We start from the raw sequence: 13,155 nt of genomic DNA, 5'->3' as shown, positions 1-13,155 counted from the left end.
CCAGTGTGTGCTGTGATTGGTTAGCTGGGCCAGTGTGTGTTGTGATTGGTTAGCTGGGCCAGTGTGTGTTGTGATTGGTTAGCTGGGCCAGTGTGTGTTGTGATTGGTTAGCTGGGCCAGTGTGTGTTGTGATTGGTTAGCTGGGCCAGTGTGTGTTGTGATTGGTTAGCTGGGCCAGTGTGTGTTGTGATTGGTTAGCTGGGCCAGTGTGTGTTGTGATTGGTTAGCTGGGCCAGTGTGTGTTGTGATTGGTTAGCTGGGCCAGTGTGTGTTGTGATTGGTTAGCTGGGCCAGTGTGTGTGTGATTGGTTAGCTGGGCCAGTGTGTGCTGTGATTGGTTAGCTGGGCCAGTGTGTGTTGTGATTGGCAGCACTCGGCGCCTGGTCGGGAAATGTCACGCCCCTTACCTGTCCCCTTATGTCGCCTCTGGCTTGCTTAGTTGGGGACACTTCATTTCCAGCGATACCGTTGACTTGATTGCAAAGATACTATTTAAACTGAGCTGGATGTTGACATCACTGAATTCAATGATGAACTGTCTTTAACTGAAAAATTTGTGTTTACTATTATCATTTTGCATTATTGACACTGTTTTCCTAATTAATGCTGTTCAGTTGCTTTGACACAATCTGTATTGTTAAAAGCGCTATATAAATAAAGGTGACTTGACTTGACTTGACTTACCATAGCCGCCTGCGAGCTTCAGTTTAAATATTGTGTCAAAATCAAATCAATTTGTGCGTGATTTAAACCCGGATGATTGTAACCACTCTAAGTTCGTCTGCTTTGGGAAAGCTAGCGTGTCTCCGACATAGTGATAACACTCATTGCCTTCTCTAGTGCAGCTCAACCAGGTCTCGTCCCATTCGTTGATATTTGTGATATCACAAATCCCGGAAAATATGCGTTGTAGTCCAAACGAGTCGTTCGTTGTAGTTTTTGAAAAGTGATTTCTGTTAAATAAAATATCTCCTTTTGAAGTGGACTTTGAAGTTTGTAACTTTGCAGATCTTTTTTATGCTCAAACAGCAACATTACAGACTAACTAAAGTTGAAAAAGTGAAAAAGCATAATAGGACCCCTTTAATATTACCATAAACTGCACTGGCCAACGATTTGCAAAGTTATTCATTTGACATAGACTAAATAGTAAATTTGTGCACCATACAAAAGAATAAGTTTGGTTTGTCCATATTTATTTTTGCTTCAAGTGAACCCATATTTAAATAAATATTCTGGGTTTACTGCAAGCTAAGCTCAATCAACAAATGTCGATTACTTTTTTAAATTATAAGCTGCACATTTCTGCTTTTAAATGCTCCAAAATTTGGCCCCATTCAAATTTTTCTTAAATGCCTTTGTTTTGTTTTGCATTATGTCACAAATACTTCACTTGTATTGAATTGCAGTAATAATTTAATGCAGTCTTGGGCGTATTTTCATTTACCCTGCAGCGTTTCTTTTATGGTTTACACAATCACCGTGTGTTGGCATCTGCCTCAAATGTCTAGCTTCTTCCTAGTAGCAGATCAAATTTGCACCACAGTCAGAATGGATGCATAGCCCTTAACACCAACAACAAGAAGTGTTGTAAACGTCTGTTTATTTTGCTATCCGAACTATGCTCAGTACTAAGGATTGTTGCATTTTAAAACCACTGCTGTACAGCATCGTTTTAATTTTCCCGGAATCGGAATAAACCGACAACACATTTTTGGGTCGTGACCAAACAGTCGAAAACCACTGCCATTGCATACCATAAAATTAGTCATCTGCTTAATTTTATACGTTGCGATTTTTTTCAGTTCAGCAGTGTTGTAACTTGTATTAAATGTCTAGTCATAACAAGTCATAGCCATTCGTTGCACCAAAACGTGTTGATATACTGTATACAACAGTCCATTCATGGCATTGCAAGACAGTATAATGGATGACAAATTGACCCTCATTTATTTATTTATCTTGATTAATGGTAGTATATTAAGCTTTAGTGTGATGACATATCAATACATGAAGGGTTAAAGCGAGGTATATCTGAATTATGGCATTTTGTAATGTTATCTTACACAATGCCTGTGCCATTGCAGCAATATGGGGAGGATAACTTTTGTGGTTGTAATGCAAGGGCACAAACTCCAGTAAAGCATAGGCTACTACTTCAATCGGAGATAACAACCTTGTTGATCAGAACTCAGGAGAATGAGTGGCTGATACTGTATGTCTGAGTATGTATTGTGCATCACATTAATAAACAAGTGCACCGTAATAAGCTAAATCTGTGAGGTTTGGTGATGCAAAGACAGTCATAAAGACCAAGGTCAGTGGAGCTTTGATCTATTAAAGACTTTTTAGTGGTCACGTTTATTAATTTCCTTTAGTCCAGTGTTGCAGGAAGATATAGTAGAATTTGTGTTGATTATGAATAGCTTTGCTGTTGCGAGATGTGTCATTGTAATTTTAGCATGCAGGCACTCTAGTTAAACAGGTCTTAAGGGGGTTCGTACTGTCACCGAGTGGCCAAGCATCATTTATTTTCAATGAGAGATTTCCAGTGACACGAGTGGCAGCGACTACTGGTGAGCAGAGTAGAATGAAACTGAACGCAGGGACAGATTTTAATAGTTTTTTGCATACTGTGCGCTCGTACATTGCTGTGATAGTAACAAATGCACAGTCTCAAGGGTGTGATAATGTCAGCTATAGTGAATGCAACACATACTTGCATTGCATCTTAAACTGCGGTCTGACATTTCGAAATGCAACAAATGTGAGTTTGCATGCATGTGCTTGCGTAAAGTATGGACCTTACACAGATACATTTGAAATTGTTGTATGTAGCACTGCTTGTCACATAACTATGTTAAAACATCCTACAAAACAAAAAAAAGTGTAAAAACAGTGACTTATATTACTTGTGATTCATTTGTCACACTGAAGATGGAAGATCAAGTTGATACAAGTTGTGTAATACGGTGTGCTCTTTTGCACATATTGACAAATGTAGTATGCCATAAGTTATAGCATATACAGAAAATATTCATAAAAGCATAAGTACAATGAGAAGCAAAGCATTGTTATGACAAACATTGCCCATTAATTTAAAAATAGATTAAAGACAAGTTATACAGGTTTTAAATTCTTTAGAATTCTACTAAGGAAAATAGCAACAACAACAAAAAAAAACATTGTCTGAGATTTGATCTTAATCATGTTTTCTCACTCTTACATTCACACGCGTATATAATGCATTCTAGTTGTCGTTTAGGCTGATTGGCGAGCGGGTTTGGTGAGTAAGGGGGAGGTTTGGCACCTGGCATGTGTTGACGGTTACTGGTTACTCTCCACACAGACACACTCATTGTAAAGCCTTCCATCATGATTTTTTTTTTTTTTTTCAACATTTTAACCATTTGTATTTTTGCTCATATATATACACATATATATGAAAGAGACCAATAAAAATAGTCTTGTCTTATGGGCACATGAAAAATTGAGAATTCAAAGACTGCATTGTTTGTGGAAAGGTTATCTGTGAAATTCAGTGTTGCATCTCTGAAGAAAAAAAAAAACATTTTTAATTGCATGCATCTGTGCTGTCTCCTAGAGTCGTGCAAATACAATGGAAAATATGCATGGGTAAATAAAACCAGTATTTGAAGAAACAAACATCAGCCTTTTCAACAAATATCAACCTTTTATAAGGACACCGAAATATTAAAAGAAAACAAAGACACCTAAAATGACTGCACACAGATTGTCATATACCATGTCTGATTTCTCCCTGGCAACAGATTCATTTTGTAATTTGTATGTTGTTGGAAATTATTTTTTCTGAGCTGTTTGTCACAGTTTGTAAAGCCATCCATTAGAATAACATGAAGAGCTTTTTAAAAGATTGATTAAGCAATACAATACATTAAGTGTCTTTAACTACTACTGTATGTACTAACATTTAAATTAATTTTTATACAGTGTACCTATTGTGTACATACATTGTACTTACCTGCATTTGATTACATCTGTAATTGATTTCTGTAGTTACATCTAATTTCTGTAATTACACTGTTGACCCTATCTCTACCTCTTAACCCGCCCTTAAACCTAACTAAACCACCAAACCTGTCCCTAACCTTAACCCTATCTTTATCCTTAGCCTCATTTTGACACAAGTGCATACAGTAGTAGTTAAAAACACCTGTATATGAAGTGCACCATTCAAGACCATGTGTTTAAGGGGTGCTCCTAAGCATTAAAAAATAGATAATCCATAAATAAAAATGGAATTATTTACTTGATACCATGACTGTGACAAAACACAACGTGTGTCATAAAAGAGTCCAAATGGCCATATATATACATATGCAAAGTCTTCTAAAGCCATATAGGTTTTATATGAAGAGTTCGTTTGCAAAAACAGATAACTCTTAAACTTTCATAAATCATGTTTTTTATTGTATTATATAAATTATGTATTTTATTATATATTAAAAACTACTGTAACCACCTCTGGTAAAACTGTTGCTGTCAAAACGTTTCGTTTTGTCGTTATATGGAAAAGAGCATGTGTGAATGTACTTAAAAATGACTTCTTTTGGGTTCCATGAAAAAAACAAAAACAAATGCTGTTGATATGTGAAGTATGTGAAGTAAATCAAAATCAAGGTCTATTAGCTTGATTTAGTGCATATGATGGCTCAAAAATAAACTTTCACAAATATGGCAATATACGACATACGTACAATAAAACACTCTTTAATGAGAATGTTCACTCCAAATAATGCCACCTGTAACCAACTATAGCAAGTAGCAAATACATGCTTTTTTACATTCCTTATTAAAAATGCTCATGGCATGAGATGGAAAAAAAGCTAAAATGTCATCTGAATGATGCATGTAAACACAGACCATAGCTTTGATTAGAAAGAAACACTTGCTTACTGCAGTATTTTAATAGTTAGTGATTATATTAACTAAAAAAGTCATCATATACTGCACTGCTTGTCATATGTGACCCTGGAGCACAAAACCAGTCATAAGTGTCAATTTTTTAAAATTGAGATTTATGCATCATCTGAAAGAAGCTGAATAAATAAGTTTTCCATTGATGTATGGTTTGTTAGGATAGGACAATATTTGGCTGAGATACAACTATTTGAAAATCTGGAATCTGAGGGTGCAAAAAAATCTAAATATTGAGAAAATCATCTTTAAAGTTGTCCAAATGAAGTTCTTAGCAATGCATATTACTAATCAAAAATTATGTTTTGATATATTTACGGTAGGAAATTTACAAAATGATCTTTACTTAATATCCTAAAGATTTTTGGCATAAAAGAAAAATGTATAATTTTGACCCATACAATGTATTGTTGGCTATTGCTACAAATATACCCCAGCGACTTAACACTGCTTTTGTGCTCCAGGGACACATATGACCTGATTATTTGCATATGTGTAATTTAGTCATTTAGCATTTTGTGTAAAACTATCCGTTAAATTAAATTTAAAAAATCGTATTATTTTAATGAAAGTATGCTGTTTTGTGTATTTCACATCAATTAAAAAAATTGTGCAAGTGGAATGCAATAAGGTAGGCTGTTTATTGTTGCCAAGCAACAAGGCAACCTGCTGCATTAATATAGAATTTGACTGATGTGTGGTCACAGGTGTGCGAATATCGGCGTGCGGATTTGAGGGTGGCTCATCCAGAGTCAGATCTATCTATTTAATCACACGTTCCGCATTATGTCGGCATCTAAGATGTTTTTTGCTTTCAATGACAAAATGATTGTCTTTTGTCATGAGGATACAGAACGAATAAGACAGAGAGCGAGGGACGAGGGTTTGCGAGGATAGCACCACAGCCGCTGTTTTGACTCGATGGATAGTGACTGTGACCTACTGATGCTGGATCCATTCACAGGGCCAGAACATGGGTCTAGACAAAGACTAAATCGAATATCTCAGCCTAACCACTTCAGCGCATAAAGGGGGATGAGAGAGGGAAAGGAAAAGCAGTGGAGTTAAGGGAATGTAAAGGGTCATCAAATCTCTAAGGACTGTGTCGTTTTTAGGGCTTTTAGACACATTGCGAACTGACAGTGTCACACTGTGCCTGTCCTCTTCCTTGTTTTGGACGTAGGTTAAGCTTTCAAAATAAATCAACATGTATACTCAGCTCTTCTTGTTGAAAGAGCATGGCCTGTAAAGCGCTCGAAGTCAGCGTCGGTGTTTCTGCAGCACCAACCAGAAAAATTAGGAGGTAAGATTTTCTGTGAATTTCACGTTTGGTCTATTGGAATGAGACAGTATTTCTGGACGGTAACTTTTTGGGTTAATTCTAACAATGTCTGAGGACATGATAGCGTGATTATCAAATTGCAATTGAAAGACTGTGTTGTAATTATATAAATCACCGGATTTTGGCAGGTGTGGCAAATGTTAGTTTTAGGCCCTGCTTGGCATAGTAGCACCCAAATCATTTGGACTAGTGTCACTAGTGTCCTGGTGTTAAATATATATGGCTTGTTTAATTCAGCAAGTGGCGCTCAGTTACCATCTCAGAAATAAATTCTACAATTCTACAATCGATATCAAGATGACCCCCTCCCTTAATTTTTTCACAATAGTTTTGATCACAGATGGCACAAAATATCATCTTGACACATTTGATGAGTTGCTATGCTCTTCTTTTTGTAATTTCATCAGAATATCAAAATTTATAATATTTAGTCAGTCAAAACAGCTTTGAGATTAATTGATCATCTCTGGAAAGTAGTTATCTGTGACAGTGTATTGTGTTTTATGTTTAATATCAACTTTTTTGGTGTCTTATTTGTTAATGAGTTATTTGTGGACACGTTGTTTTTAGATTTGTGGACTAAAAAGATATTGTTTTATATATACACACACACACACACACACACACACACACACACACATTCTCTTACCCTAATAATCACGGTTTATACAACTTTGGATATATATTCCTCCCAGAAAGTTGTGGGATACAATATTTCAATACAGTGTGCATATGCTGAAATATATTGTAGGTTATGTGAGTATTCCATGTAGCCTATAGAGAACATTTGCATAATTTGAAGTATTTGCATTGTAAACATGGGTATCGCATATCGCATTTTTCTTCAATATCGCACAGCCCTACATGACACATATGCAATAATTACATGAGTCATATGAAATCATAACATGCTTCTTTTGTTTCTTTGGTGAAATAAATAAACAGACTCACTTATCTTTACCTCAGAGGGAGAGTGTGTGTGTGTGTGTGCGTGCGTGCGTGCGTGTGTGTGTGCGTGCGTATGTGTGTGAGTGGTTCATGCCTGGAGATTGAATAGATTTATTGTCTTGTTTTGCGGGGGTCTTTGGGTCTGTCACCACTAAGTTGGGTTGTCAGACGTGTGTGTGTGTGTGTGTGCGTGCGTGTGTGTGTGTGTGTGTGTGTGTGTGTGTGGAAAGGATGGGTGTGGCAGGCTGACCATTCTATCATCTCTCATAATAACACCTGGCCAGTGAGCATATGATTTCTCCTTCAGCAGAGTTTGACCCTATAATTGGTGGTGAAGTGTGTCCACAGGTCTGCCACAAATGTGTCTTTGTGATAAGAACTGCTTCCTTCCTCCATGGCAATAGACAGGAAGTTACAGTGTTATAACCGTCTCTTTATACTGTACATTCACAAAGTGCAAAGGATGGGGAACTGGTGCTTTCCATATGTGATATGTGGAGACATGATGGGAAGTTTTTGAGGTCTCTTTTACCAAGGCTTTTCTGAGTCACCAGTTTTGATTTAGTGCTGCATTAATTCTGGTAAAAAAAAAAATATATATTTAAACAAATATTTTGATTGGGTTTTTAACTGTGACCAGGGCAGGTGATAAATTGATTATAAATACTTTCCTTGTCCTGTTTATTTTTTTTGTTTTTTGTTTTTTTGTGATCATGATAGTGATATACTGTATGCTGTATAAAAATTATTATACAGACGTTAAGTTTGCATTAGTAAGTTTGCATTTTCATCATTAAAATAAATGTAGGTAATGATTGTTTATTATTACTATGTAATTTCACTTTTAGGCATACAAATTATGATTTAGTAAAAAACAATGTGGAAAACATTTTTTGTTTTGTTTTTTTGTCTTGAATAAAAACAATCACAAGCAAATTTAGTAACAATTTAGATTAGGGAACACATTTTCTCCTTTAACTAATAGTTCTCTTTGCATTCACATTGTACTTGGACCTGAAAGTGGACTCAGATTTCTTGTTTGTACATTTTAATTTCAATTTCAATTTTCAATTCAATTTCAAAGTTCATCCATTCACCCAAAACCTTGTTTCTTCAAAAAGTTTGTAAAGAGATTGTAAAAGAAATCCATATAAATTGAGCGGTTTCATTTTTCTTCTGAAGAGACACAATCCCTTTATATGATGAACAGATTTAATTTAGGCTTATATTCAGATAAACTTTGATCAATGCGCATACATAAAGCACACAAAAGATGTGCACATTAAGCACTGTTGAAGGCTGTGTCAATTTGAAGGGTCCTTGGAACGCAGCCTTCGCTTCACGTTCTTTATTCAGCGTATTTTCAAGTCATCAATCAGATCCTTCACATTCTCTAATCACGAATCATTCCGGTTCACAAAAAAAAGATTTGGAGCAAAATGAATCAGGACTAAGCTTCGTCCAATTTCATTCTGTAATTTAAGAACAACATGATGTGTTTGGGAAACATTTATGGAGCCGTGCGCAGACGGAGTCTAACCTAGAAGCCTCAAAAGGACTGGACTAGAAAAGATGCCTTCGATTAGGAAGCACCTGTGGTCAGAGGAAGCTCAACCGTGCTTGCTTAGTTTGAGCTTCTGCAGGAACCAATGAGGTTTGTTCATGGTCAGTTTGAAATATAGAATGAGATTTTCATTGGTCATTGGATGCCTACATCATTGCACTTGCCGCTAGGGCGTTGCTATGTGGTTACTAGGGTATTCTAGGTGATTGCAGGGTTAGTGTTTTTACAGTGTTATATATGGGCAATATTACACGAGCAGGAGTGCGATATGGCTCTATATGCGATTCAGGGGGCCCCATCTGATATTGGCGAAACATATCTGGCAAACGCTCCAGTGTGTTTTGGTGTTCTGGAGAGCGTCAAATGTTCAGTCACTGCTCAAAACGCTGAGTTTTTGTCCAGTGCCGAGTTCTGCAAGCTCGCGAATCCTCTCATTATAACAACGTGTAGATACGATGTAAATAAGAGATTGATTGTGCGATGCAGAGAGATTCATTGATTAACGGGACGTCGTGAGATCGCGATGAACTGAAGTGCTTTTAGACAGCTTTTGGTCAATTTCTAGGCTGTATAATCCCATCTGACTGTCTCAGAATAAATATATATTAACCTCAGAGAAAGAAAGTTTAGCGTTTCGTGTCATGATTTTATTTGTCTTGATGTTTCAAAATGACTCGCTTGTGTGCTTTTCCTATGCACACCGGTGCGAACCGCTGCACACTCATACAAAAGCACGAATTTTTGCTACAGATTTTCACTTAATAATAGATTACATGTTCTTGGCAAACCCCTTAAGAACACTTGGAATACGGAACGAGTTGCATGGGATAATTTTATGACATTGGAATCCTTTTTGTAAAAATATCGAAGTAGGTTACAATTCATTAAATGTACAAGTGCAAGCATTTGTTTTTTAATATACAGTATATATAATGTCTTCTTTTGTGATCCGAAAAAAAAATAAGCATAATGTGGCTTTAGAACAGCATCAGGTTGACTAAGTATTTATTTAAGTTGTGAAGAGGTAAATAAAGCGAGCAAAATAAGGGTTAGGCGTAAAAGAGCACATAGTTATTGTGTTGGGGCCCCATACCTGAAATTTGCTTAGGGCCCCTGCACAGACTAAGGGCCTGTTTAGAACACAGAGTGATACAAACGGTGAATCCCAGTGCTGTTACTGGTGGAATATCATCACTCTTGGAAGCCTTTCGTCCAATCAGATTCAATTTTGTATAAAATGAACTACTGTTTCTAGGCCGTATCTCTGCTTCGCTTTTGTGCATTCCTGTTTTCCACCTTTGATATTTGGGTACTTGTTGCTTGTTGATTGTATATAAATGTGACTTTATTAGTCAGAAAAAGGGTAAATCTCCCATGTTGAGCAACTTGTCTTAAAAACAAACAAACACATGCAATAGTTGTTCTCTCTGATTCTTTTTGCAGGGCGACTTTGAAGATTCTGCATGAGGTTAGATTGTGGCCAGACCGAAATGAAATGAGTGGCTAACGACTGACCTCTTCCACTGCACCACCACCACCAGCAACCTGTAGCATCTATCCAGTGCCTCTTCACCAGCCTGATACACAAACACACCCACATACACAGAACACCATCAGACTGTAAGTTTGCCCTGCTTCAATTTCTCATCTTTTGTACAAACATTTCTCTCTGGTTGATTAAAGCGTAATATCAGGCTGTTGTCGTGCTTGTTTAGCAGTCACTTGAACACCCTCTCCCTTTCTCTTGAAAAAATAAATAAATAAATACACCACAACCTACAGAAGACAAATGCATCTGTTTGCACCATATGTGATCCAGGAGCACAAAGGCAGTGTTAAGTCGCTGGGGTATATTTGTAGCAATAGCCAACAATACATTGTATGGGTCAAAATTATAGATTTTTCTTTTATGCCAAAAATCATTAGGATATTAAGTAAAGATCATGTTCCATGAAGATATTTTGTAAATGTCCTACTGTAAATATATCAAAACTTAATTTTTGATTAGTAATATGCATTGCTAAGAACTTCATTTGAACAACTTTAAAGATGATTTTCTCAATATTTAGATTTTTTTGCACCCTCAGATTCCAGATTTTCAAATAGTTGTATCTCAGCCAAATATTGTCCTATCCTAACAAACCATACATCAATGGAAAGCTTATTTATTCAGCTTTCATATGATGCATAAATCTCAATTTCGAAAAATTGACCCTTATGACTGGTTTTGTGCTCCAGGGTCACATATACTTTGTGTGTTAAAAGAACACATATATAGACTCGCCTGTATTTGGGTGAATCTCATAAAATCTGTCAAGAACAGGCCCAGGTCATATTTCAAATAAAAATCTTCCATTTTAAAACCAATTTTGTTTTTTTACATTGTGACATTATTTACAGTTGAGCGCATTTCCCTTCAAATTGAGAAAAATTCTCATTGTCACTAATGGGAAAAAACTTATAATGTATTTGACATTATGATGTATATATATATATTTATTTATTTATTTATTTTAATTGACCATGTTCTGTCTGAATTCTCGATTCTGATTGGCTGGAATGTGTGTTGTGGAGGAAAAACTGATTCTAGACCAGCAATTACAGGCAGCATTATCACAGAGCTGTACACACACTCCGCCTCACACTGTTTATTACAGTAATGAGAATATCATGAAAATCATCATTGAAAGTAATGAGAATTATGTATAATCTCAAAAGTAAAATAGATGCATTACAGTAATGAGAATTTGGGGGTGAGGGGGGTGTGGGGATGCGCTTAATTGTCATGAAAATAATGGCATAATACTTAAAAATGATTGTGGTCCTAAAATATGCTTTATTTTCTTTATGCAAAATATAAATCCTTAGTTTTTGATCTTTTGCCAGCAAATTTTGCCAGTTCTCTTTCTCAAAGGATACCTTTGTGAAAAAGAAGTAAACTTTAGCATACTTTCAAAAAAGTATGTACTTGTATATATTTTTTGACATGTTTTTGAGACATTTATTTGAATGATAATTGCAGTCGGATCTCTGAATGCAATTTTATAATCACTTCTGTTTGTCTTTGAAATATAGTTCAAGTGTACTGCCGAATTTATGGTGTGCTGAAGTATACTTCAACATCTGTTGAAAGTTGTATTATAAGTTTTAGTTAAATAGATTTGTAATTACACATTTGTAATGATGAAGATGCAATTTGGTACTTAAAAAATGTATTAACTTTAAATGTAATTCTAAATAACAGACTACAGTAGAAATGATAATCAAGTACTTTACATGTTAGTGAACACATCTTCTGTAAAGCACCACAAAAGATTATTCAAACATAATGATTTAAAATATAATGAGAAACTTAGTCGTGAAAGTCTCTTCTCTGAGTACACTTTTGTTGCCTTATATTTCATTAATATTATATCTGCAAGTACAGTTTATTTACAATATATACTATTAACACTATAGACTTCAAGTGCACACAATACAGTTAAGTGCACTACTTTTTCACAGGGGATCGTGTAGTGTTGTCGTATATTAACTATGCAACCTTATAGCACTCGAAACACAAAACAATCTAAAAATGTTGTAGAAGTAAAAATGTATTATTATATTTAGCATGAATAAAGTCTTGCATGGCACTACCTTACTGCATTGCACACTTCAGTATAATTTGGCAGATTGACATCACACCAAAGGAAGACTTTAGCTGTCTCTTCATATATATATATATATATATATATACTGTATTTGTGTACAGTACCACACTGTTATAATACCACCGTCGATTAAACCAGGACGTCACCACCTGTGTTCAGTGTGTATTTTTCCCTCTTGGTAAACAATATGCACTCTAAGCAACATACACATAATGTGATACTTTGATTAATATCAATATTCCTAGTTCATATAAATCACGCTGCTGTAAAATCCTCATCAGTCGCTTGACTAACTGTGCAGATCCAAAGGTGCACCACAATAGCTACATTTAGACGTTTTCCAATCCAGATCAAACTAATTATTTTGCAAACCATTCCATATTTTGCATTGCAATTCAGACTAATACTGAATAACACGTTTATTTTAGGAATTTAGAGAAAGACTGTCTTAAAACTTTTTTTAGAGGCACTTGAAACTCTTCTGTCTGATCTCTGATGTCGTTATCAATCCTGAATCAAAAGCAGACCTGTCTTTAAGCTTGCCTTCGGGAAATCAAGCCCAAGACTTTTAGGAAAAACATAATATAATAATATTTTGTCTGTTTGTGTATCATCTCAGTGTGCGGCATTATCTATTCACATCCCACTCTGACATTGCAAAAATCTGGGCTTTGCATGTGTCTTATATATAT

The 13,155-nt window shown here is 35.7% G+C and overlaps 1 protein-coding gene across 3 annotated transcripts in view; it reads left to right on the top strand.

Moving 5' to 3' along the window:
* The window catches only part of LOC107702945 (zinc finger and BTB domain-containing protein 20-like), a 51,521-nt gene that overhangs the window by 26,302 nt on the left and 12,064 nt on the right, over positions 1-13,155 (top strand). For all 3 annotated transcript variants that reach the window (XM_016505412.1, XM_016505411.1, XM_016505413.1), the window contains exon 2: positions 10,257-10,433. The gene's annotated coding sequence lies outside the window, so the exon portion shown is untranslated. The remainder of the gene's footprint in view (positions 1-10,256; positions 10,434-13,155) is intronic.

This window comes from Sinocyclocheilus anshuiensis, unplaced genomic scaffold, assembly GCF_001515605.1.
Source record: "Sinocyclocheilus anshuiensis isolate Anshui unplaced genomic scaffold, SAMN03320099.WGS_v1.1 scaffold238, whole genome shotgun sequence".
Classification (NCBI taxonomy): domain Eukaryota; kingdom Metazoa; phylum Chordata; class Actinopteri; order Cypriniformes; family Cyprinidae; genus Sinocyclocheilus; species Sinocyclocheilus anshuiensis.
The sequence above is the reverse complement of the archived record's forward strand: the minus strand, read 5'-3'. Positions and strand labels throughout refer to the sequence as shown.